The sequence below is a fragment of the Chiloscyllium plagiosum genome, unplaced genomic scaffold (assembly GCF_037043375.1).
Source record: "Chiloscyllium plagiosum isolate Xiang-an unplaced genomic scaffold, Cpla_swu_hap1 HiC_scaffold_33, whole genome shotgun sequence".
Lineage (NCBI taxonomy): Eukaryota > Metazoa > Chordata > Chondrichthyes > Orectolobiformes > Hemiscylliidae > Chiloscyllium > Chiloscyllium plagiosum.
In genome coordinates, this window is record NW_028270171.1 from 21,481,514 (window position 1) to 21,506,637 (window position 25,124).

The 25,124-nt window shown below is 50.3% G+C and overlaps 13 non-coding genes across 13 annotated transcripts; all 13 read left to right on the forward strand.

Annotated features, from left to right (window-relative positions):
• The first annotated feature begins 205 nt into the window (after positions 1 to 205).
• LOC148141317 (U2 spliceosomal RNA) lies at positions 206 to 397 on the forward strand. Its single transcript, XR_015752756.1, has one exon. It is a non-coding gene; the product is annotated as a U2 spliceosomal RNA (small nuclear RNA).
• A 1,830-nt stretch (positions 398 to 2,227) lies between these two features.
• Positions 2,228 to 2,419, forward strand: LOC148141318 (U2 spliceosomal RNA). The gene has a single exon (XR_015752704.1). It is a non-coding gene; the product is annotated as a U2 spliceosomal RNA (small nuclear RNA).
• A 1,830-nt stretch (positions 2,420 to 4,249) lies between these two features.
• Positions 4,250 to 4,441, forward strand: LOC148141319 (U2 spliceosomal RNA). The gene has a single exon (XR_015752757.1). It is a non-coding gene; the product is annotated as a U2 spliceosomal RNA (small nuclear RNA).
• Positions 4,442 to 6,268: 1,827 nt separating this feature from the next.
• On the forward strand, positions 6,269 to 6,460 carry LOC148141320 (U2 spliceosomal RNA). Its single transcript, XR_015752758.1, has one exon. It is a non-coding gene; the product is annotated as a U2 spliceosomal RNA (small nuclear RNA).
• Positions 6,461 to 8,286: 1,826 nt separating this feature from the next.
• LOC148141321 (U2 spliceosomal RNA) lies at positions 8,287 to 8,478 on the forward strand. Its single transcript, XR_015752759.1, has one exon. It is a non-coding gene; the product is annotated as a U2 spliceosomal RNA (small nuclear RNA).
• Positions 8,479 to 10,304: 1,826 nt separating this feature from the next.
• LOC148141322 (U2 spliceosomal RNA) lies at positions 10,305 to 10,496 on the forward strand. Its single transcript, XR_015752760.1, has one exon. It is a non-coding gene; the product is annotated as a U2 spliceosomal RNA (small nuclear RNA).
• Positions 10,497 to 12,326: 1,830 nt separating this feature from the next.
• On the forward strand, positions 12,327 to 12,518 carry LOC148141323 (U2 spliceosomal RNA). The gene has a single exon (XR_015752645.1). It is a non-coding gene; the product is annotated as a U2 spliceosomal RNA (small nuclear RNA).
• A 1,830-nt stretch (positions 12,519 to 14,348) lies between these two features.
• LOC148141324 (U2 spliceosomal RNA) lies at positions 14,349 to 14,540 on the forward strand. Its single transcript, XR_015752761.1, has one exon. It is a non-coding gene; the product is annotated as a U2 spliceosomal RNA (small nuclear RNA).
• A 1,830-nt stretch (positions 14,541 to 16,370) lies between these two features.
• On the forward strand, positions 16,371 to 16,562 carry LOC148141325 (U2 spliceosomal RNA). Its single transcript, XR_015752705.1, has one exon. It is a non-coding gene; the product is annotated as a U2 spliceosomal RNA (small nuclear RNA).
• Positions 16,563 to 18,392: 1,830 nt separating this feature from the next.
• Positions 18,393 to 18,584, forward strand: LOC148141326 (U2 spliceosomal RNA). Its single transcript, XR_015752648.1, has one exon. It is a non-coding gene; the product is annotated as a U2 spliceosomal RNA (small nuclear RNA).
• A 1,827-nt stretch (positions 18,585 to 20,411) lies between these two features.
• LOC148141327 (U2 spliceosomal RNA) lies at positions 20,412 to 20,603 on the forward strand. Its single transcript, XR_015752762.1, has one exon. It is a non-coding gene; the product is annotated as a U2 spliceosomal RNA (small nuclear RNA).
• Positions 20,604 to 22,429: 1,826 nt separating this feature from the next.
• LOC148141328 (U2 spliceosomal RNA) lies at positions 22,430 to 22,621 on the forward strand. The gene has a single exon (XR_015752763.1). It is a non-coding gene; the product is annotated as a U2 spliceosomal RNA (small nuclear RNA).
• Positions 22,622 to 24,447: 1,826 nt separating this feature from the next.
• On the forward strand, positions 24,448 to 24,639 carry LOC148141329 (U2 spliceosomal RNA). The gene has a single exon (XR_015752764.1). It is a non-coding gene; the product is annotated as a U2 spliceosomal RNA (small nuclear RNA).
• Positions 24,640 to 25,124: the final 485 nt, after the last annotated feature.

Consider the following 25,124-nt stretch of genomic DNA (forward strand, 5'->3'; position numbering starts at 1 on the left):
GTCGTCAGCGCGATCTGCGCGGCTAGGTAACAGATGGACAGAAAACCACGGGGAAAGCACAGCGACTGCTGCAAAGTGATCTTCCGATCTGGTCGGAAATCTTGGAAGGTACACGGTAAGGGAATAAACGAACTTTGAATATCATCAAGCTGATGGAAAGGATAGTCGGCAAATATGACCCCCACCGTTGGAGTATTAATGTGCTATCGCTTCTCGGCCTTTTGGCTTGGAATATGTGTAGTTTCTGTTCTTATCAGTTTAATCGCTGATATCTCCCGAACGTGGGAGTGTTTGTATTAAATGGATTTTTGGAGCAGGGAGATGGCTTAAGGGCTTGCTCTGTCCCCTCCATGTATCAGCCTGGTATTGCAGTGTTTCCAGGAATGGTGCAGCCAATGCCTACTAGCCAAGTTCAAAAGCAGGTTAATGGAATGTGAATCTCTTGCCTTTGCTAGTTTGCCGTGTTGATTGCAGTGATTGTTCCATCTATTGTCTTTTCAGTTGCATGAAACTATCATCTTTTGTTACCAGTTTTCTGTCTTATGATCCTGCTCTGCAGTTACCTGACGAAGGTGCAGCACGCTGAAAGCCAGGACAGGGTAACCCCCATATCCGCGGCCCGAACGTGCTACAGGGAACATTCTGGAACCAGGGGGCTGCCAGGAAGGTAACTTTCCAATTTAAATGAATGGGTTTGCCCCTATCCGCCGTTTCGGTCTTCTGCGGTCGGTCTTGGAACGTATCCCACCGATGGTACGGCGGGGGTGGTGGTGACTGCTGTACTTCCAAATAACCCCGTTGAGCTGTAACCTGGTGTTGTGGGATTTTTAACACAGTCAAATCAGGTTGTGGGATCCCATAACTCAGCCAATGTCAAATGGCTATCAGATCAGCCCCCACAATCCCTTCCCCACACCCACCGACGCATCAAATTTATCCGAATATTTTCTTGAACAAGAAAGAAATGGCTTTGGTCTGTTTCCTGAATAGAGTGAAACCCCCATCTCTGTTTGTTTCTTCGCAAACTACTACGCGGAAGCAACCTGCTTTAGTGGCTATGCCTGCACGTAAAGATTATTCACACAGACGATCGCCCGAGGCTGGAACTCACTTCAGCTCCCTGGTGCCACGAGGCAGCCGTACTAACCACTGAGCCACCGTGCCACCCGTACGATTTGGAATGGTTTGTCATCATTTGTGGTGCAAGTAGCAAAATAGTTGTCAGTTTGTCAACTGGATCGGCTTCAAATGTTCTCCGCAATCTGCAGTAATGTGAACGGAGAGGTCAAATCGAGCTGCTTGTGGCGATGAGGTGCACTTGCAGCGTGACCTGTTTACATAGGGAGATCAGCTCCCTCCCCATTCTACACAGAGAGTCGGATACAAGTAGAGAGGATATTGAAAGTGGACGATAAAGAAAGGGTGCACGGACGTAATTCACTTTTCACAACTTTTCAGATTGATGTGGAATGCCAAGGAGCGAATCCTGTACGTGAGGGAAACAATGATTCGCATCAATGGGCAAGCGACACGAACACAAGGGGAGGAAATGAATAGGATCTTTCTGTCAAGGCCAACATTTCTTGCCCATCCCGAGATCACCCTGGTGGTGAGCTGCTCTCTCGAACCGCTGCAGTCCATGTGCTGTCGGTAGCCCCGCGATGCTGTTTGGGCGGGGATTCCAGATTTTGACCCAGTGACACCGGAGGAACAACGATATATTTGCAATTCAGGACAGCGAGTGCCTCGGGAAAGAACTTGCGAATGGTGGTGTTCCCACGGATCTGCTGCCGTCATCCCTCAAGGCTGTGTTGGCCATGGGTTTGGAAGGTTGCTGCCTGAGGAATTCTGGTGAATCTTGTAGATGCCGGGGAAATGACCCTGCCGCCGCCGCCGCCGCTGCTGCTGTCCCCGATCACCGGGAGAATGACCCTGCTGTTGTCCCCGATCAGCGGGAGAAACCTCTCTGCAGTCGACCTGACGTGCGCTTCCATGGCGGCTCCGGCCCGTGCCATCTGATTGGTCGTCAGCGCGATCTACGCGGCTAGGTAACAGATGGACAGAAAACCACGGGGAAAGCACTGCGACTGCTGCAAAGTGATCTTCCGATCTGGTCGGAAATCTTGGAAGGGACACGGTAAGGGAATAAACGAACTTTGAATATCATCAAACTGATGGAAAGGATAGTCGGCAAATATGACCCCCACCGTTGGAGTATTGATGTGGTATCGCTTCTCGGCCTTTTGGCTCGGAATATGTGTAGTTTCTGTTCTTATCAGTTTAATCGCTGATATCTCCCGAACGTGGGAGTGTTTGTATTAAATGGATTTTTGGAGCAGGGAGATGGCTTAAGGGCTTGCTCTGTCCCCTCCATGTATCAGCCTGGTATTGCAGTGTTTCCAGGAATGATGCAGCCAATGCCTACTAGCCAAGTTCAAAAGCAGGTTAATGGAATGTGAATCTCTTGCCTTTGCTAGTTTGCCGTGTTGATTGCAGTGATTGTTCCATCTCTTGTCTTTTCAGTTGCATGAAACTATCATCTTTTGTTACCAGTTTTCTGTCTTATGATCCTGCTCTGCAGTTACCTGACGAAGGTGCAGCACGCTGAAAGCCAGGACAGGGTAACCCCTCTATCCGCGGCCCGAACGTGCTACAGGGAACATTCTGGAACCAGGGGGCTGCCAGGAAGGTAACTTTCCAATTTAAATGAATGGGTTTGCCCCTATCCGCCGTTTCGGTCTTCTGCGGTCGGTCTTGGAACGTATCCCACCGATGGTACGGCGGGGGTGGTGGTGACTGCTGTACTTCCAAATAACCCCGTTGGCCTGTAACCTGGTGTTGTGGGATTTTTAACACAGTCAAATCAGGTTGTGGGATCCCATAACTCAGCCAATGTCAAATGGCTATCAGATCAGCCCCCACAACCCCTTCCCCACACCCACCGACGCATCAAATTTATCCGAATATTTTCTTGAACAAGAAAGAAATGGCTTTGGTCTGTTTCCTGAATAGAGTGAAACCCCCATCTCTGTTTGTTTCTTCGCAAACTACTACGCGGAAGCAACCTGCTTTAGTGGCTATGCCTGCACGTAAAGATTATTCACACAGACGATCGCCCGAGGCTGGAACTCACTTCAGCTCCCTGGTGCCACGAGGCAGCCGTACTAACCACTGAGCCACCGTGCCACCCGTACGATTTGGAATGGTTTGTCATCATTTGTGGTGCAAGTAGCAAAATAGTTGTCAGTTTGTCAACTGGATCGGCTTCAAATGTTCTCAGCAATCTGCAGTAATGTGAACGGAGAGGTCAAATCGAGCTGCTTGTGGCGATGAGGTGCACTTGCAGCGTGACCTGTTTACATAGGGAGATCAGCTCCCTCCCCATTCTACACAGAGAGTCGGATACAAGTAGAGAGGATATTGAAAGTGGACGATAAAGAAAGGGTGCACGGACGTAATTCACTTTTCACAACTTTTCAGATTGATGTGGAATGCCAAGGAGCGAATCCTGTACGTGAGGGAAACAATGATTCGCATTTATGGGCGAGCGACACGAACACAAGGGGAGGAAATGAATAGGATCTTTCTGTCAAGGCCAACATTTCTTGCCCATCCCGAGATCACCCTGGTGGTGAGCTGCTCTCTCGAACCGCTGCAGTCCATGTGCTGTCGGTAGCCCCGCGATGCTGTTTGGGCGGGGATTCCAGATTTTGACCCAGTGACACCGGAGGAACAACGATATATTTGCAATTCAGGACAGCGAGTGCCTCGGGAAAGAACTTGCGAATGGTGGTGTTCCCACGGATCTGCTGCCGTCATCCCTCAAGGCTGTGTTGGCCATGGGTTTGGAAGGTTGCTGCCTGAGGAATTCTGGTGAATCTTGTAGATGCCGGGGAAATGACCCTGCCGCCGCCGCCGCCGCTGCTGCTGTCCCCGATCAGCGGGAGAATGACCCTGCTGCTGTCCCCGATCAGCGGGAGAAACCTCTCTGCAGTCGACCTGACGTGCGCTTCCATGGCGGCTCCGGCCCGTGCCATCTGATTGGTCGTCAGCGCGATCTGCGCGGCTAGGTAACAGATGGACAGAAAACCACGGGGAAAGCACAGCGACTGCTGCAAAGTGATCTTCCGATCTGGTCGGAAATCTTGGAAGGTACACGGTAAGGGAATAAACGAACTTTGAATATCATCAAGCTGATGGAAAGGATAGTCGGCAAATATGACCCCCACCGTTGGAGTATTAATGTGCTATCGCTTCTCGGCCTTTTGGCTTGGAATATGTGTAGTTTCTGTTCTTATCAGTTTAATCGCTGATATCTCCCGAACGTGGGAGTGTTTGTATTAAATGGATTTTTGGAGCAGGGAGATGGCTTAAGGGCTTGCTCTGTCCCCTCCATGTATCAGCCTGGTATTGCAGTGTTTCCAGGAATGGTGCAGCCAATGCCTACTAGCCAAGTTCAAAAGCAGGTTAATGGAATGTGAATCTCTTGCCTTTGCTAGTTTGCCGTGTTGATTGCAGTGATTGTTCCATCTATTGTCTTTTCAGTTGCATGAAACTATCATCTTTTGTTACCAGTTTTCTGTCTTATGATCCTGCTCTGCAGTTACCTGACGAAGGTGCAGCACGCTGAAAGCCAGGACAGGGTAACCCCCATATCCGCGGCCCGAACGTGCTACAGGGAACATTCTGGAACCAGGGGGCTGCCAGGAAGGTAACTTTCCAATTTAAATGAATGGGTTTGCCCCTATCCGCCGTTTCGGTCTTCTGCGGTCGGTCTTGGAACGTATCCCACCGATGGTACGGCGGGGGTGGTGGTGACTGCTGTACTTCCAAATAACCCCGTTGAGCTGTAACCTGGTGTTGTGGGATTTTTAACACAGTCAAATCAGGTTGTGGGATCCCATAACTCAGCCAATGTCAAATGGCTATCAGATCAGCCCCCACAATCCCTTCCCCACACCCACCGACGCATCAAATTTATCCGAATATTTTCTTGAACAAGAAAGAAATGGCTTTGGTCTGTTTCCTGAATAGAGTGAAACCCCCATCTCTGTTTGTTTCTTCGCAAACTACTACGCGGAAGCAACCTGCTTTAGTGGCTATGCCTGCACGTAAAGATTATTCACACAGACGATCGCCCGAGGCTGGAACTCACTTCAGCTCCCTGGTGCCACGAGGCAGCCGTACTAACCACTGAGCCACCGTGCCACCCGTACGATTTGGAATGGTTTGTCATCATTTGTGGTGCAAGTAGCAAAATAGTTGTCAGTTTGTCAACTGGATCGGCTTCAAATGTTCTCCGCAATCTGCAGTAATGTGAACGGAGAGGTCAAATCGAGCTGCTTGTGGCGATGAGGTGCACTTGCAGCGTGACCTGTTTACATAGGGAGATCAGCTCCCTCCCCATTCTACACAGAGAGTCGGATACAAGTAGAGAGGATATTGAAAGTGGACGATAAAGAAAGGGTGCACGGACGTAATTCACTTTTCACAACTTTTCAGATTGATGTGGAATGCCAAGGAGCGAATCCTGTACGTGAGGGAAACAATGATTCGCATCAATGGGCAAGCGACACGAACACAAGGGGAGGAAATGAATAGGATCTTTCTGTCAAGGCCAACATTTCTTGCCCATCCCGAGATCACCCTGGTGGTGAGCTGCTCTCTCGAACCGCTGCAGTCCATGTGCTGTCGGTAGCCCCGCGATGCTGTTTGGGCGGGGATTCCAGATTTTGACCCAGTGACACCGGAGGAACAACGATATATTTGCAATTCAGGACAGCGAGTGCCTCGGGAAAGAACTTGCGAATGGTGGTGTTCCCACGGATCTGCTGCCGTCATCCCTCAAGGCTGTGTTGGCCATGGGTTTGGAAGGTTGCTGCCTGAGGAATTCTGGTGAATCTTGTAGATGCCGGGGAAATGACCCTGCCGCCGCCGCTGCTGCTGCTGTCCCCGATCAGCGGGAGAATGACCCTGCTGCTGTCCCCGATCAGCGGGAGAAACCTCTCTGCAGTCGACCTGACGTGCGCTTCCATGGCGGCTCCGGCCCGTGCCATCTGATTGGTCGTCAGCGCGATCTACGCGGCTAGGTAACAGATGGACAGAAAACCACGGGGAAAGCACTGCGACTGCTGCAAAGTGATCTTCCGATCTGGTCGGAAATCTTGGAAGGTACACGGTAAGGGAATAAACGAACTTTGAATATCATCAAGCTGATGGAAAGGATAGTCGGCAAATATGACCCCCACCGTTGGAGTATTAATGTGCTATCGCTTCTCGGCCTTTTGGCTTGGAATATGTGTAGTTTCTGTTCTTATCAGTTTAATCGCTGATATCTCCCGAACGTGGGAGTGTTTGTATTAAATGGATTTTTGGAGCAGGGAGATGGCTTAAGGGCTTGCTCTGTCCCCTCCATGTATCAGCCTGGTATTGCAGTGTTTCCAGGAATGGTGCAGCCAATGCCTACTAGCCAAGTTCAAAAGCAGGTTAATGGAATGTGAATCTCTTGCCTTTGCTAGTTTGCCGTGTTGATTGCAGTGATTGTTCCATCTATTGTCTTTTCAGTTGCATGAAACTATCATCTTTTGTTACCAGTTTTCTGTCTTATGATCCTGCTCTGCAGTTACCTGACGAAGGTGCAGCACGCTGAAAGCCAGGACAGGGTAACCCCCATATCCGCGGCCCGAACGTGCTACAGGGAACATTCTGGAACCAGGGGGCTGCCAGGAAGGTAACTTTCCAATTTAAATGAATGGGTTTGCCCCTATCCGCCGTTTCGGTCTTCTGCGGTCGGTCTTGGAACGTATCCCACCGATGGTACGGCGGGGGTGGTGGTGACTGCTGTACTTCCAAATAACCCCGTTGAGCTGTAACCTGGTGTTGTGGGATTTTTAACACAGTCAAATCAGGTTGTGGGATCCCATAACTCAGCCAATGTCAAATGGCTATCAGATCAGCCCCCACAATCCCTTCCCCACACCCACCGACGCATCAAATTTATCCGAATATTTTCTTGAACAAGAAAGAAATGGCTTTGGTCTGTTTCCTGAATAGAGTGAAACCCCCATCTCTGTTTGTTTCTTCGCAAACTACTATACGGAAGCAACCTGCTTTAGTGGCTATGTCTGCACGTAAAGATTATTCACACAGACGATCGCCCGAGGCTGGAACTCACTTCAGCTCCCTGGTGCCACGAGGCAGCCGTACTAACCACTGAGCCACAATGCCACCCGTACGATTTGGAATGGTTTGTCATCGTTTGTGGTGCAAGTAGCAAAATAGTTGTCAGTTTGTCAACTGGATCGGCTTCAAATGTTCTCAGCAATCTGCAGTAATGTGAACGGAGAGGTCAAATCGAGCTGCTTGTGGCGATGAGGTGCGCTTGCAGCGTGACCTGTTTACATAGGGAGATCAGCTCCCTCCCCATTCTACACAGAGAGTCGGATACAAGTAGAGAGGATATTGAAAGTGGACGATAAAGAAAGGGTGCACGGACGTAATTCACTTTTCACAACTTTTCAGATTGATGTGGAATGCCAAGGAGCGAATCCTGTACGTGAGGGAAACAATGATTCGCATTTATGGGCGAGCGACACGAACACAAGGGGAGGAAATGAATAGGATCTTTCTGTCAAGGCCAACATTTCTTGCCCATCCCGAGATCACCCTGGTGGTGAGCTGCTCATCGAACCGCTGCAGTCCATGTGCTGTCGGTAGCCCCGCGATGCTGTTTGGGCGGGGATTCCAGATTTTGACCCAGTGACACCGGAGGAACAACGATATATTTGCAATTCAGGACAGCGAGTGCCTCGGGAAAGAACTTGCGAATGGTGGTGTTCCCACGGATCTGCTGCCGTCATCCCTCAAGGCTGTGTTGGCCATGGGTTTGGAAGGTTGCTGCCCGAGGAATTCTGGTGAATCTTGTAGATGCCGGGGAAATGACCCTGCCGCCGCCGCTGCTGCTGCTGTCCCCGATCAGCGGGAGAATGACCCTGCTGCTGTCCCCGATCAGCGGGAGAAACCTCTCTGCAGTCGACCTGACGTGCGCTTCCATGGCGGCTCCGGCCCGTGCCATCTGATTGGTCGTCAGCGCGATCTGCGCGGCTAGGTAACAGATGGACAGAAAACCACGGGGAAAGCACAGCGACTGCTGCAAAGTGATCTTCCGATCTGGTCGGAAATCTTGGAAGGTACACGGTAAGGGAATAAACGAACTTTGAATATCATCAAGCTGATGGAAAGGATAGTCGGCAAATATGACCCCCACCGTTGGAGTATTAATGTGCTATCGCTTCTCGGCCTTTTGGCTTGGAATATGTGTAGTTTCTGTTCTTATCAGTTTAATCGCTGATATCTCCCGAACGTGGGAGTGTTTGTATTAAATGGATTTTTGGAGCAGGGAGATGGCTTAAGGGCTTGCTCTGTCCCCTCCATGTATCAGCCTGGTATTGCAGTGTTTCCAGGAATGGTGCAGCCAATGCCTACTAGCCAAGTTCAAAAGCAGGTTAATGGAATGTGAATCTCTTGCCTTTGCTAGTTTGCCGTGTTGATTGCAGTGATTGTTCCATCTATTGTCTTTTCAGTTGCATGAAACTATCATCTTTTGTTACCAGTTTTCTGTCTTATGATCCTGCTCTGCAGTTACCTGACGAAGGTGCAGCACGCTGAAAGCCAGGACAGGGTAACCCCCATATCCGCGGCCCGAACGTGCTACAGGGAACATTCTGGAACCAGGGGGCTGCCAGGAAGGTAACTTTCCAATTTAAATGAATGGGTTTGCCCCTATCCGCCGTTTCGGTCTTCTGCGGTCGGTCTTGGAACGTATCCCACCGATGGTACGGCGGGGGTGGTGGTGACTGCTGTACTTCCAAATAACCCCGTTGAGCTGTAACCTGGTGTTGTGGGATTTTTAACACAGTCAAATCAGGTTGTGGGATCCCATAACTCAGCCAATGTCAAATGGCTATCAGATCAGCCCCCACAATCCCTTCCCCACACCCACCGACGCATCAAATTTATCCGAATATTTTCTTGAACAAGAAAGAAATGGCTTTGGTCTGTTTCCTGAATAGAGTGAAACCCCCATCTCTGTTTGTTTCTTCGCAAACTACTATACGGAAGCAACCTGCTTTAGTGGCTATGTCTGCACGTAAAGATTATTCACACAGACGATCGCCCGAGGCTGGAACTCACTTCAGCTCCCTGGTGCCACGAGGCAGCCGTACTAACCACTGAGCCACAATGCCACCCGTACGATTTGGAATGGTTTGTCATCGTTTGTGGTGCAAGTAGCAAAATAGTTGTCAGTTTGTCAACTGGATCGGCTTCAAATGTTCTCAGCAATCTGCAGTAATGTGAACGGAGAGGTCAAATCGAGCTGCTTGTGGCGATGAGGTGCGCTTGCAGCGTGACCTGTTTACATAGGGAGATCAGCTCCCTCCCCATTCTACACAGAGAGTCGGATACAAGTAGAGAGGATATTGAAAGTGGACGATAAAGAAAGGGTGCACGGACGTAATTCACTTTTCACAACTTTTCAGATTGATGTGGAATGCCAAGGAGCGAATCCTGTACGTGAGGGAAACAATGATTCGCATTTATGGGCGAGCGACACGAACACAAGGGGAGGAAATGAATAGGATCTTTCTGTCAAGGCCAACATTTCTTGCCCATCCCGAGATCACCCTGGTGGTGAGCTGCTCATCGAACCGCTGCAGTCCATGTGCTGTCGGTAGCCCCGCGATGCTGTTTGGGCGGGGATTCCAGATTTTGACCCAGTGACACCGGAGGAACAACGATATATTTGCAATTCAGGACAGCGAGTGCCTCGGGAAAGAACTTGCGAATGGTGGTGTTCCCACGGATCTGCTGCCGTCATCCCTCAAGGCTGTGTTGGCCATGGGTTTGGAAGGTTGCTGCCCGAGGAATTCTGGTGAATCTTGTAGATGCCGGGGAAATGACCCTGCCGCCGCCGCTGCTGCTGCTGTCCCCGATCAGCGGGAGAATGACCCTGCTGCTGTCCCCGATCAGCGGGAGAAACCTCTCTGCAGTCGACCTGACGTGCGCTTCCATGGCGGCTCCGGCCCGTGCCATCTGATTGGTCGTCAGCGCGATCTGCGCGGCTAGGTAACAGATGGACAGAAAACCACGGGGAAAGCACAGCGACTGCTGCAAAGTGATCTTCCGATCTGGTCGGAAATCTTGGAAGGTACACGGTAAGGGAATAAACGAACTTTGAATATCATCAAGCTGATGGAAAGGATAGTCGGCAAATATGACCCCCACCGTTGGAGTATTAATGTGCTATCGCTTCTCGGCCTTTTGGCTTGGAATATGTGTAGTTTCTGTTCTTATCAGTTTAATCGCTGATATCTCCCGAACGTGGGAGTGTTTGTATTAAATGGATTTTTGGAGCAGGGAGATGGCTTAAGGGCTTGCTCTGTCCCCTCCATGTATCAGCCTGGTATTGCAGTGTTTCCAGGAATGGTGCAGCCAATGCCTACTAGCCAAGTTCAAAAGCAGGTTAATGGAATGTGAATCTCTTGCCTTTGCTAGTTTGCCGTGTTGATTGCAGTGATTGTTCCATCTATTGTCTTTTCAGTTGCATGAAACTATCATCTTTTGTTACCAGTTTTCTGTCTTATGATCCTGCTCTGCAGTTACCTGACGAAGGTGCAGCACGCTGAAAGCCAGGACAGGGTAACCCCCATATCCGCGGCCCGAACGTGCTACAGGGAACATTCTGGAACCAGGGGGCTGCCAGGAAGGTAACTTTCCAATTTAAATGAATGGGTTTGCCCCTATCCGCCGTTTCGGTCTTCTGCGGTCGGTCTTGGAACGTATCCCACCGATGGTACGGCGGGGGTGGTGGTGACTGCTGTACTTCCAAATAACCCCGTTGAGCTGTAACCTGGTGTTGTGGGATTTTTAACACAGTCAAATCAGGTTGTGGGATCCCATAACTCAGCCAATGTCAAATGGCTATCAGATCAGCCCCCACAATCCCTTCCCCACACCCACCGACGCATCAAATTTATCCGAATATTTTCTTGAACAAGAAAGAAATGGCTTTGGTCTGTTTCCTGAATAGAGTGAAACCCCCATCTCTGTTTGTTTCTTCGCAAACTACTACGCGGAAGCAACCTGCTTTAGTGGCTATGCCTGCACGTAAAGATTATTCACACAGACGATCGCCCGAGGCTGGAACTCACTTCAGCTCCCTGGTGCCACGAGGCAGCCGTACTAACCACTGAGCCACCGTGCCACCCGTACGATTTGGAATGGTTTGTCATCATTTGTGGTGCAAGTAGCAAAATAGTTGTCAGTTTGTCAACTGGATCGGCTTCAAATGTTCTCCGCAATCTGCAGTAATGTGAACGGAGAGGTCAAATCGAGCTGCTTGTGGCGATGAGGTGCACTTGCAGCGTGACCTGTTTACATAGGGAGATCAGCTCCCTCCCCATTCTACACAGAGAGTCGGATACAAGTAGAGAGGATATTGAAAGTGGACGATAAAGAAAGGGTGCACGGACGTAATTCACTTTTCACAACTTTTCAGATTGATGTGGAATGCCAAGGAGCGAATCCTGTACGTGAGGGAAACAATGATTCGCATCAATGGGCAAGCGACACGAACACAAGGGGAGGAAATGAATAGGATCTTTCTGTCAAGGCCAACATTTCTTGCCCATCCCGAGATCACCCTGGTGGTGAGCTGCTCTCTCGAACCGCTGCAGTCCATGTGCTGTCGGTAGCCCCGCGATGCTGTTTGGGCGGGGATTCCAGATTTTGACCCAGTGACACCGGAGGAACAACGATATATTTGCAATTCAGGACAGCGAGTGCCTCGGGAAAGAACTTGCGAATGGTGGTGTTCCCACGGATCTGCTGCCGTCATCCCTCAAGGCTGTGTTGGCCATGGGTTTGGAAGGTTGCTGCCTGAGGAATTCTGGTGAATCTTGTAGATGCCGGGGAAATGACCCTGCCGCCGCCGCCGCCGCTGCTGCTGTCCCCGATCACCGGGAGAATGACCCTGCTGTTGTCCCCGATCAGCGGGAGAAACCTCTCTGCAGTCGACCTGACGTGCGCTTCCATGGCGGCTCCGGCCCGTGCCATCTGATTGGTCGTCAGCGCGATCTACGCGGCTAGGTAACAGATGGACAGAAAACCACGGGGAAAGCACTGCGACTGCTGCAAAGTGATCTTCCGATCTGGTCGGAAATCTTGGAAGGGACACGGTAAGGGAATAAACGAACTTTGAATATCATCAAACTGATGGAAAGGATAGTCGGCAAATATGACCCCCACCGTTGGAGTATTGATGTGGTATCGCTTCTCGGCCTTTTGGCTCGGAATATGTGTAGTTTCTGTTCTTATCAGTTTAATCGCTGATATCTCCCGAACGTGGGAGTGTTTGTATTAAATGGATTTTTGGAGCAGGGAGATGGCTTAAGGGCTTGCTCTGTCCCCTCCATGTATCAGCCTGGTATTGCAGTGTTTCCAGGAATGGTGCAGCCAATGCCTACTAGCCAAGTTCAAAAGCAGGTTAATGGAATGTGAATCTCTTGCCTTTGCTAGTTTGCCGTGTTGATTGCAGTGATTGTTCCATCTCTTGTCTTTTCAGTTGCATGAAACTATCATCTTTTGTTACCAGTTTTCTGTCTTATGATCCTGCTCTGCAGTTACCTGACGAAGGTGCAGCACGCTGAAAGCCAGGACAGGGTAACCCCTCTATCCGCGGCCCGAACGTGCTACAGGGAACATTCTGGAACCAGGGGGCTGCCAGGAAGGTAACTTTCCAATTTAAATGAATGGGTTTGCCCCTATCCGCCGTTTCGGTCTTCTGCGGTCGGTCTTGGAACGTATCCCACCGATGGTACGGCGGGGGTGGTGGTGACTGCTGTACTTCCAAATAACCCCGTTGGCCTGTAACCTGGTGTTGTGGGATTTTTAACACAGTCAAATCAGGTTGTGGGATCCCATAACTCAGCCAATGTCAAATGGCTATCAGATCAGCCCCCACAACCCCTTCCCCACACCCACCGACGCATCAAATTTATCCGAATATTTTCTTGAACAAGAAAGAAATGGCTTTGGTCTGTTTCCTGAATAGAGTGAAACCCCCATCTCTGTTTGTTTCTTCGCAAACTACTACGCGGAAGCAACCTGCTTTAGTGGCTATGCCTGCACGTAAAGATTATTCACACAGACGATCGCCCGAGGCTGGAACTCACTTCAGCTCCCTGGTGCCACGAGGCAGCCGTACTAACCACTGAGCCACCGTGCCACCCGTACGATTTGGAATGGTTTGTCATCATTTGTGGTGCAAGTAGCAAAATAGTTGTCAGTTTGTCAACTGGATCGGCTTCAAATGTTCTCAGCAATCTGCAGTAATGTGAACGGAGAGGTCAAATCGAGCTGCTTGTGGCGATGAGGTGCACTTGCAGCGTGACCTGTTTACATAGGGAGATCAGCTCCCTCCCCATTCTACACAGAGAGTCGGATACAAGTAGAGAGGATATTGAAAGTGGACGATAAAGAAAGGGTGCACGGACGTAATTCACTTTTCACAACTTTTCAGATTGATGTGGAATGCCAAGGAGCGAATCCTGTACGTGAGGGAAACAATGATTCGCATTTATGGGCGAGCGACACGAACACAAGGGGAGGAAATGAATAGGATCTTTCTGTCAAGGCCAACATTTCTTGCCCATCCCGAGATCACCCTGGTGGTGAGCTGCTCTCTCGAACCGCTGCAGTCCATGTGCTGTCGGTAGCCCCGCGATGCTGTTTGGGCGGGGATTCCAGATTTTGACCCAGTGACACCGGAGGAACAACGATATATTTGCAATTCAGGACAGCGAGTGCCTCGGGAAAGAACTTGCGAATGGTGGTGTTCCCACGGATCTGCTGCCGTCATCCCTCAAGGCTGTGTTGGCCATGGGTTTGGAAGGTTGCTGCCTGAGGAATTCTGGTGAATCTTGTAGATGCCGGGGAAATGACCCTGCCGCCGCCGCCGCCGCTGCTGCTGTCCCCGATCAGCGGGAGAATGACCCTGCTGCTGTCCCCGATCAGCGGGAGAAACCTCTCTGCAGTCGACCTGACGTGCGCTTCCATGGCGGCTCCGGCCCGTGCCATCTGATTGGTCGTCAGCGCGATCTGCGCGGCTAGGTAACAGATGGACAGAAAACCACGGGGAAAGCACAGCGACTGCTGCAAAGTGATCTTCCGATCTGGTCGGAAATCTTGGAAGGTACACGGTAAGGGAATAAACGAACTTTGAATATCATCAAGCTGATGGAAAGGATAGTCGGCAAATATGACCCCCACCGTTGGAGTATTAATGTGCTATCGCTTCTCGGCCTTTTGGCTTGGAATATGTGTAGTTTCTGTTCTTATCAGTTTAATCGCTGATATCTCCCGAACGTGGGAGTGTTTGTATTAAATGGATTTTTGGAGCAGGGAGATGGCTTAAGGGCTTGCTCTGTCCCCTCCATGTATCAGCCTGGTATTGCAGTGTTTCCAGGAATGGTGCAGCCAATGCCTACTAGCCAAGTTCAAAAGCAGGTTAATGGAATGTGAATCTCTTGCCTTTGCTAGTTTGCCGTGTTGATTGCAGTGATTGTTCCATCTATTGTCTTTTCAGTTGCATGAAACTATCATCTTTTGTTACCAGTTTTCTGTCTTATGATCCTGCTCTGCAGTTACCTGACGAAGGTGCAGCACGCTGAAAGCCAGGACAGGGTAACCCCCATATCCGCGGCCCGAACGTGCTACAGGGAACATTCTGGAACCAGGGGGCTGCCAGGAAGGTAACTTTCCAATTTAAATGAATGGGTTTGCCCCTATCCGCCGTTTCGGTCTTCTGCGGTCGGTCTTGGAACGTATCCCACCGATGGTACGGCGGGGGTGGTGGTGACTGCTGTACTTCCAAATAACCCCGTTGAGCTGTAACCTGGTGTTGTGGGATTTTTAACACAGTCAAATCAGGTTGTGGGATCCCATAACTCAGCCAATGTCAAATGGCTATCAGATCAGCCCCCACAATCCCTTCCCCACACCCACCGACGCATCAAATTTATCCGAATATTTTCTTGAACAAGAAAGAAATGGCTTTGGTCTGTTTCCTGAATAGAGTGAAACCCCCATCTCTGTTTGTTTCTTCGCAAACTACTACGCGGAAGCAACCTGCTTTAGTGGCTATGCCTGCACGTAAAGATTATTCACACAGACGATCGCCCGAGGCTGGAACTCACTTCAGCTCCCTGGTGCCACGAGGCAGCCGTACTAACCACTGAGCCACCGTGCCACCCGTACGATTTGGAATGGTTTGTCATCATTTGTGGTGCAAGTAGCAAAATAGTTGTCAGTTTGTCAACTGGATCGGCTTCAAATGTTCTCCGCAATCTGCAGTAATGTGAACGGAGAGGTCAAATCGAGCTGCTTGTGGCGATGAGGTGCACTTGCAGCGTGACCTGTTTACATAGGGAGATCAGCTCCCTCCCCATTCTACACAGAGAGTCGGATACAAGTAGAGAGGATATTGAAAGTGGACGATAAAGAAAGGGTGCACGGACGTAATTCACTTTTCACAACTTTTCAGATTGATGTGGAATGCCAAGGAGCGAATCCTGTACGTGAGGGAAACAATGATTCGCATCAATGGGCAAGCGACACGAACACAAGGGGAGGAAATGAATAGGATCTTTCTGTCAAGGCCAACATTTCTTGCCCATCCCGAGATCACCCTGGTGGTGAGCTGCTCTCTCGAACCGCTGCAGTCCATGTGCTGTCGGTAGCCCCGCGATGCTGTTTGGGCGGGGATTCCAGATTTTGACCCAGTGACACCGGAGGAACAACGATATATTTGCAATTCAGGACAGCGAGTGCCTCGGGAAAGAACTTGCGAATGGTGGTGTTCCCACGGATCTGCTGCCGTCATCCCTCAAGGCTGTGTTGGCCATGGGTTTGGAAGGTTGCTGCCTGAGGAATTCTGGTGAATCTTGTAGATGCCGGGGAAATGACCCTGCCGCCGCCGCCGCCGCTGCTGCTGTCCCCGATCACCGGGAGAATGACCCTGCTGTTGTCCCCGATCAGCGGGAGAAACCTCTCTGCAGTCGACCTGACGTGCGCTTCCATGGCGGCTCCGGCCCGTGCCATCTGATTGGTCGTCAGCGCGATCTACGCGGCTAGGTAACAGATGGACAGAAAACCACGGGGAAAGCACTGCGACTGCTGCAAAGTGATCTTCCGATCTGGTCGGAAATCTTGGAAGGGACACGGTAAGGGAATAAACGAACTTTGAATATCATCAAACTGATGGAAAGGATAGTCGGCAAATATGACCCCCACCGTTGGAGTATTGATGTGGTATCGCTTCTCGGCCTTTTGGCTCGGAATATGTGTAGTTTCTGTTCTTATCAGTTTAATCGCTGATATCTCCCGAACGTGGGAGTGTTTGTATTAAATGGATTTTTGGAGCAGGGAGATGGCTTAAGGGCTTGCTCTGTCCCCTCCATGTATCAGCCTGGTATTGCAGTGTTTCCAGGAATGATGCAGCCAATGCCTACTAGCCAAGTTCAAAAGCAGGTTAATGGAATGTGAATCTCTTGCCTTTGCTAGTTTGCCGTGTTGATTGCAGTGATTGTTCCATCTCTTGTCTTTTCAGTTGCATGAAACTATCATCTTTTGTTACCAGTTTTCTGTCTTATGATCCTGCTCTGCAGTTACCTGACGAAGGTGCAGCACGCTGAAAGCCAGGACAGGGTAACCCCTCTATCCGCGGCCCGAACGTGCTACAGGGAACATTCTGGAACCAGGGGGCTGCCAGGAAGGTAACTTTCCAATTTAAATGAATGGGTTTGCCCCTATCCGCCGTTTCGGTCTTCTGCGGTCGGTCTTGGAACGTATCCCACCGATGGTACGGCGGGGGTGGTGGTGACTGCTGTACTTCCAAATAACCCCGTTGGCCTGTAACCTGGTGTTGTGGGATTTTTAACACAGTCAAATCAGGTTGTGGGATCCCATAACTCAGCCAATGTCAAATGGCTATCAGATCAGCCCCCACAACCCCTTCCCCACACCCACCGACGCATCAAATTTATCCGAATATTTTCTTGAACAAGAAAGAAATGGCTTTGGTCTGTTTCCTGAATAGAGTGAAACCCCCATCTCTGTTTGTTTCTTCGCAAACTACTACGCGGAAGCAACCTGCTTTAGTGGCTATGCCTGCACGTAAAGATTATTCACACAGACGATCGCCCGAGGCTGGAACTCACTTCAGCTCCCTGGTGCCACGAGGCAGCCGTACTAACCACTGAGCCACCGTGCCACCCGTACGATTTGGAATGGTTTGTCATCATTTGTGGTGCAAGTAGCAAAATAGTTGTCAGTTTGTCAACTGGATCGGCTTCAAATGTTCTCAGCAATCTGCAGTAATGTGAACGGAGAGGTCAAATCGAGCTGCTTGTGGCGATGAGGTGCACTTGCAGCGTGACCTGTTTACATAGGGAGATCAGCTCCCTCCCCATTCTACACAGAGAGTCGGATACAAGTAGAGAGGATATTGAAAGTGGACGATAAAGAAAGGGTGCACGGACGTAATTCACTTTTCACAACTTTTCAGATTGATGTGGAATGCCAAGGAGCGAATCCTGTACGTGAGGGAAACAATGATTCGCATTTATGGGCGAGCGACACGAACACAAGGGGAGGAAATGAATAGGATCTTTCTGTCAAGGCCAACATTTCTTGCCCATCCCGAGATCACCCTGGTGGTGAGCTGCTCTCTCGAACCGCTGCAGTCCATGTGCTGTCGGTAGCCCCGCGATGCTGTTTGGGCGGGGATTCCAGATTTTGACCCAGTGACACCGGAGGAACAACGATATATTTGCAATTCAGGACAGCGAGTGCCTCGGGAAAGAACTTGCGAATGGTGGTGTTCCCACGGATCTGCTGCCGTCATCCCTCAAGGCTGTGTTGGCCATGGGTTTGGAAGGTTGCTGCCTGAGGAATTCTGGTGAATCTTGTAGATGCCGGGGAAATGACCCTGCCGCCGCCGCCGCCGCTGCTGCTGTCCCCGATCAGCGGGAGAATGACCCTGCTGCTGTCCCCGATCAGCGGGAGAAACCTCTCTGCAGTCGACCTGACGTGCGCTTCCATGGCGGCTCCGGCCCGTGCCATCTGATTGGTCGTCAGCGCGATCTGCGCGGCTAGGTAACAGATGGACAGAAAACCACGGGGAAAGCACAGCGACTGCTGCAAAGTGATCTTCCGATCTGGTCGGAAATCTTGGAAGGTACACGGTAAGGGAATAAACGAACTTTGAATATCATCAAGCTGATGGAAAGGATAGTCGGCAAATATGACCCCCACCGTTGGAGTATTAATGTGCTATCGCTTCTCGGCCTTTTGGCTCGGAATATGTGTAGTTTCTGTTCTTATCAGTTTAATCGCTGATATCTCCCGAACGTGGGAGTGTTTGTATTAAATGGATTTTTGGAGCAGGGAGATGGCTTAAGGGCTTGCTCTGTCCCCTCCATGTATCAGCCTGGTATTGCAGTGTTTCCAGGAATGGTGCAGCCAATGCCTACTAGCCAAGTTCAAAAGCAGGTTAATGGAATGTGAATCTCTTGCCTTTGCTAGTTTGCCGTGTTGATTGCAGTGATTGTTCCATCTATTGTCTTTTCAGTTGCATGAAACTATCATCTTTTGTTACCAGTTTTCTGTCTTATGATCCTGCTCTGCAGTTACCTGACGAAGGTGCAGCACGCTGAAAGCCAGGACAGGGTAACCCCCATATCCGCGGCCCGAACGTGCTACAGGGAACATTCTGGAACCAGGGGGCTGCCAGGAAGGTAACTTTCCAATTTAAATGAATGGGTTTGCCCCTATCCGCCGTTTCGGTCTTCTGCGGTCGGTCTTGGAACGTATCCCACCGATGGTACGGCGGGGGTGGTGGTGACTGCTGTACTTCCAAATAACCCCGTTGAGCTGTAACCTGGTGTTGTGGGATTTTTAACACAGTCAAATCAGGTTGTGGGATCCCATAACTCAGCCAATGTCAAATGGCTATCAGATCAGCCCCCACAATCCCTTCCCCACACCCACCGACGCATCAAATTTATCCGAATATTTTCTTGAACAAGAAAGAAATGGCTTTGGTCTGTTTCCTGAATAGAGTGAAACCCCCATCTCTGTTTGTTTCTTCGCAAACTACTACGCGGAAGCAACCTGCTTTAGTGGCTATGCCTGCACGTAAAGATTATTCACACAGACGATCGCCCGAGGCTGGAACTCACTTCAGCTCCCTGGTGCCACGAGGCAGCCGTACTAACCACTGAGCCACCGTGCCACCCGTACGATTTGGAATGGTTTGTCATCATTTGTGGTGCAAGTAGCAAAATAGTTGTCAGTTTGTCAACTGGATCGGCTTCAAATGTTCTCCGCAATCTGCAGTAATGTGAACGGAGAGGTCAAATCGAGCTGCTTGTGGCGATGAGGTGCACTTGCAGCGTGACCTGTTTACATAGGGAGATCAGCTCCCTCCCCATTCTACACAGAGAGTCGGATACAAGTAGAGAGGATATTGAAAGTGGACGATAAAGAAAGGGTGCACGGACGTAATTCACTTTTCACAACTTTTCAGATTGATGTGGAATGCCAAGGAGCGAATCCTGTACGTGAGGGAAACAATGATTCGCATCAATGGGCAAGCGACACGAACACAAGGGGAGGAAATGAATAGGATCTTTCTGTCAAGGCCAACATTTCTTGCCCATCCCGAGATCACCCTGGTGGTGAGCTGCTCTCTCGAACCGCTGCAGTCCATGTGCTGTCGGTAGCCCCGCGATGCTGTTTGGGCGGGGATTCCAGATTTTGACCCAGTGACACCGGAGGAACAACGATATATTTGCAATTCAGGACAGCGAGTGCCTCGGGAAAGAACTTGCGAATGGTGGTGTTCCCACGGATCTGCTGCCGTCATCCCTCAAGGCTGTGTTGGCCATGGGTTTGGAAGGTTGCTGCCTGAGGAATTCTGGTGAATCTTGTAGATGCCGGGGAAATGACCCTGCCGCCGCCGCTGCTGCTGCTGTCCCCGATCAGCGGGAGAATGACCCTGCTGCTGTCCCCGATCAGCGGGAGAAACCTCTCTGCAGTCGACCTGACGTGCGCTTCCATGGCGGCTCCGGCCCGTGCCATCTGATTGGTCGTCAGCGCGATCTACGCGGCTAGGTAACAGATGGACAGAAAACCACGGGGAAAGCACTGCGACTGCTGCAAAGTGATCTTCCGATCTGGTCGGAAATCTTGGAAGGTACACGGTAAGGGAATAAACGAACTTTGAATATCATCAAGCTGATGGAAAGGATAGTCGGCAAATATGACCCCCACCGTTGGAGTATTAATGTGCTATCGCTTCTCGGCCTTTTGGCTTGGAATATGTGTAGTTTCTGTTCTTATCAGTTTAATCGCTGATATCTCCCGAACGTGGGAGTGTTTGTATTAAATGGATTTTTGGAGCAGGGAGATGGCTTAAGGGCTTGCTCTGTCCCCTCCATGTATCAGCCTGGTATTGCAGTGTTTCCAGGAATGGTGCAGCCAATGCCTACTAGCCAAGTTCAAAAGCAGGTTAATGGAATGTGAATCTCTTGCCTTTGCTAGTTTGCCGTGTTGATTGCAGTGATTGTTCCATCTATTGTCTTTTCAGTTGCATGAAACTATCATCTTTTGTTACCAGTTTTCTGTCTTATGATCCTGCTCTGCAGTTACCTGACGAAGGTGCAGCACGCTGAAAGCCAGGACAGGGTAACCCCCATATCCGCGGCCCGAACGTGCTACAGGGAACATTCTGGAACCAGGGGGCTGCCAGGAAGGTAACTTTCCAATTTAAATGAATGGGTTTGCCCCTATCCGCCGTTTCGGTCTTCTGCGGTCGGTCTTGGAACGTATCCCACCGATGGTACGGCGGGGGTGGTGGTGACTGCTGTACTTCCAAATAACCCCGTTGAGCTGTAACCTGGTGTTGTGGGATTTTTAACACAGTCAAATCAGGTTGTGGGATCCCATAACTCAGCCAATGTCAAATGGCTATCAGATCAGCCCCCACAATCCCTTCCCCACACCCACCGACGCATCAAATTTATCCGAATATTTTCTTGAACAAGAAAGAAATGGCTTTGGTCTGTTTCCTGAATAGAGTGAAACCCCCATCTCTGTTTGTTTCTTCGCAAACTACTATACGGAAGCAACCTGCTTTAGTGGCTATGTCTGCACGTAAAGATTATTCACACAGACGATCGCCCGAGGCTGGAACTCACTTCAGCTCCCTGGTGCCACGAGGCAGCCGTACTAACCACTGAGCCACAATGCCACCCGTACGATTTGGAATGGTTTGTCATCGTTTGTGGTGCAAGTAGCAAAATAGTTGTCAGTTTGTCAACTGGATCGGCTTCAAATGTTCTCAGCAATCTGCAGTAATGTGAACGGAGAGGTCAAATCGAGCTGCTTGTGGCGATGAGGTGCGCTTGCAGCGTGACCTGTTTACATAGGGAGATCAGCTCCCTCCCCATTCTACACAGAGAGTCGGATACAAGTAGAGAGGATATTGAAAGTGGACGATAAAGAAAGGGTGCACGGACGTAATTCACTTTTCACAACTTTTCAGATTGATGTGGAATGCCAAGGAGCGAATCCTGTACGTGAGGGAAACAATGATTCGCATTTATGGGCGAGCGACACGAACACAAGGGGAGGAAATGAATAGGATCTTTCTGTCAAGGCCAACATTTCTTGCCCATCCCGAGATCACCCTGGTGGTGAGCTGCTCATCGAACCGCTGCAGTCCATGTGCTGTCGGTAGCCCCGCGATGCTGTTTGGGCGGGGATTCCAGATTTTGACCCAGTGACACCGGAGGAACAACGATATATTTGCAATTCAGGACAGCGAGTGCCTCGGGAAAGAACTTGCGAATGGTGGTGTTCCCACGGATCTGCTGCCGTCATCCCTCAAGGCTGTGTTGGCCATGGGTTTGGAAGGTTGCTGCCCGAGGAATTCTGGTGAATCTTGTAGATGCCGGGGAAATGACCCTGCCGCCGCCGCTGCTGCTGCTGTCCCCGATCAGCGGGAGAATGACCCTGCTGCTGTCCCCGATCAGCGGGAGAAACCTCTCTGCAGTCGACCTGACGTGCGCTTCCATGGCGGCTCCGGCCCGTGCCATCTGATTGGTCGTCAGCGCGATCTGCGCGGCTAGGTAACAGATGGACAGAAAACCACGGGGAAAGCACAGCGACTGCTGCAAAGTGATCTTCCGATCTGGTCGGAAATCTTGGAAGGTACACGGTAAGGGAATAAACGAACTTTGAATATCATCAAGCTGATGGAAAGGATAGTCGGCAAATATGACCCCCACCGTTGGAGTATTAATGTGCTATCGCTTCTCGGCCTTTTGGCTTGGAATATGTGTAGTTTCTGTTCTTATCAGTTTAATCGCTGATATCTCCCGAACGTGGGAGTGTTTGTATTAAATGGATTTTTGGAGCAGGGAGATGGCTTAAGGGCTTGCTCTGTCCCCTCCATGTATCAGCCTGGTATTGCAGTGTTTCCAGGAATGGTGCAGCCAATGCCTACTAGCCAAGTTCAAAAGCAGGTTAATGGAATGTGAATCTCTTGCCTTTGCTAGTTTGCCGTGTTGATTGCAGTGATTGTTCCATCTATTGTCTTTTCAGTTGCATGAAACTATCATCTTTTGTTACCAGTTTTCTGTCTTATGATCCTGCTCTGCAGTTACCTGACGAAGGTGCAGCACGCTGAAAGCCAGGACAGGGTAACCCCCATATCCGCGGCCCGAACGTGCTACAGGGAACATTCTGGAACCAGGGGGCTGCCAGGAAGGTAACTTTCCAATTTAAATGAATGGGTTTGCCCCTATCCGCCGTTTCGGTCTTCTGCGGTCGGTCTTGGAACGTATCCCACCGATGGTACGGCGGGGGTGGTGGTGACTGCTGTACTTCCAAATAACCCCGTTGAGCTGTAACCTGGTGTTGTGGGATTTTTAACACAGTCAAATCAGGTTGTGGGATCCCATAACTCAGCCAATGTCAAATGGCTATCAGATCAGCCCCCACAATCCCTTCCCCACACCCACCGACGCATCAAATTTATCCGAATATTTTCTTGAACAAGAAAGAAATGGCTTTGGTCTGTTTCCTGAATAGAGTGAAACCCCCATCTCTGTTTGTTTCTTCGCAAACTACTATACGGAAGCAACCTGCTTTAGTGGCTATGTCTGCACGTAAAGATTATTCACACAGACGATCGCCCGAGGCTGGAACTCACTTCAGCTCCCTGGTGCCACGAGGCAGCCGTACTAACCACTGAGCCACAATGCCACCCGTACGATTTGGAATGGTTTGTCATCGTTTGTGGTGCAAGTAGCAAAATAGTTGTCAGTTTGTCAACTGGATCGGCTTCAAATGTTCTCAGCAATCTGCAGTAATGTGAACGGAGAGGTCAAATCGAGCTGCTTGTGGCGATGAGGTGCGCTTGCAGCGTGACCTGTTTACATAGGGAGATCAGCTCCCTCCCCATTCTACACAGAGAGTCGGATACAAGTAGAGAGGATATTGAAAGTGGACGATAAAGAAAGGGTGCACGGACGTAATTCACTTTTCACAACTTTTCAGATTGATGTGGAATGCCAAGGAGCGAATCCTGTACGTGAGGGAAACAATGATTCGCATTTATGGGCGAGCGACACGAACACAAGGGGAGGAAATGAATAGGATCTTTCTGTCAAGGCCAACATTTCTTGCCCATCCCGAGATCACCCTGGTGGTGAGCTGCTCATCGAACCGCTGCAGTCCATGTGCTGTCGGTAGCCCCGCGATGCTGTTTGGGCGGGGATTCCAGATTTTGACCCAGTGACACCGGAGGAACAACGATATATTTGCAATTCAGGACAGCGAGTGCCTCGGGAAAGAACTTGCGAATGGTGGTGTTCCCACGGATCTGCTGCCGTCATCCCTCAAGGCTGTGTTGGCCATGGGTTTGGAAGGTTGCTGCCCGAGGAATTCTGGTGAATCTTGTAGATGCCGGGGAAATGACCCTGCCGCCGCCGCTGCTGCTGCTGTCCCCGATCAGCGGGAGAATGACCCTGCTGCTGTCCCCGATCAGCGGGAGAAACCTCTCTGCAGTCGACCTGACGTGCGCTTCCATGGCGGCTCCGGCCCGTGCCATCTGATTGGTCGTCAGCGCGATCTGCGCGGCTAGGTAACAGATGGACAGAAAACCACGGGGAAAGCACAGCGACTGCTGCAAAGTGATCTTCCGATCTGGTCGGAAATCTTGGAAGGTACACGGTAAGGGAATAAACGAACTTTGAATATCATCAAGCTGATGGAAAGGATAGTCGGCAAATATGACCCCCACCGTTGGAGTATTAATGTGCTATCGCTTCTCGGCCTTTTGGCTTGGAATATGTGTAGTTTCTGTTCTTATCAGTTTAATCGCTGATATCTCCCGAACGTGGGAGTGTTTGTATTAAATGGATTTTTGGAGCAGGGAGATGGCTTAAGGGCTTGCTCTGTCCCCTCCATGTATCAGCCTGGTATTGCAGTGTTTCCAGGAATGGTGCAGCCAATGCCTACTAGCCAAGTTCAAAAGCAGGTTAATGGAATGTGAATCTCTTGCCTTTGCTAGTTTGCCGTGTTGATTGCAGTGATTGTTCCATCTATTGTCTTTTCAGTTGCATGAAACTATCATCTTTTGTTACCAGTTTTCTGTCTTATGATCCTGCTCTGCAGTTACCTGACGAAGGTGCAGCACGCTGAAAGCCAGGACAGGGTAACCCCCATATCCGCGGCCCGAACGTGCTACAGGGAACATTCTGGAACCAGGGGGCTGCCAGGAAGGTAACTTTCCAATTTAAATGAATGGGTTTGCCCCTATCCGCCGTTTCGGTCTTCTGCGGTCGGTCTTGGAACGTATCCCACCGATGGTACGGCGGGGGTGGTGGTGACTGCTGTACTTCCAAATAACCCCGTTGAGCTGTAACCTGGTGTTGTGGGATTTTTAACACAGTCAAATCAGGTTGTGGGATCCCATAACTCAGCCAATGTCAAATGGC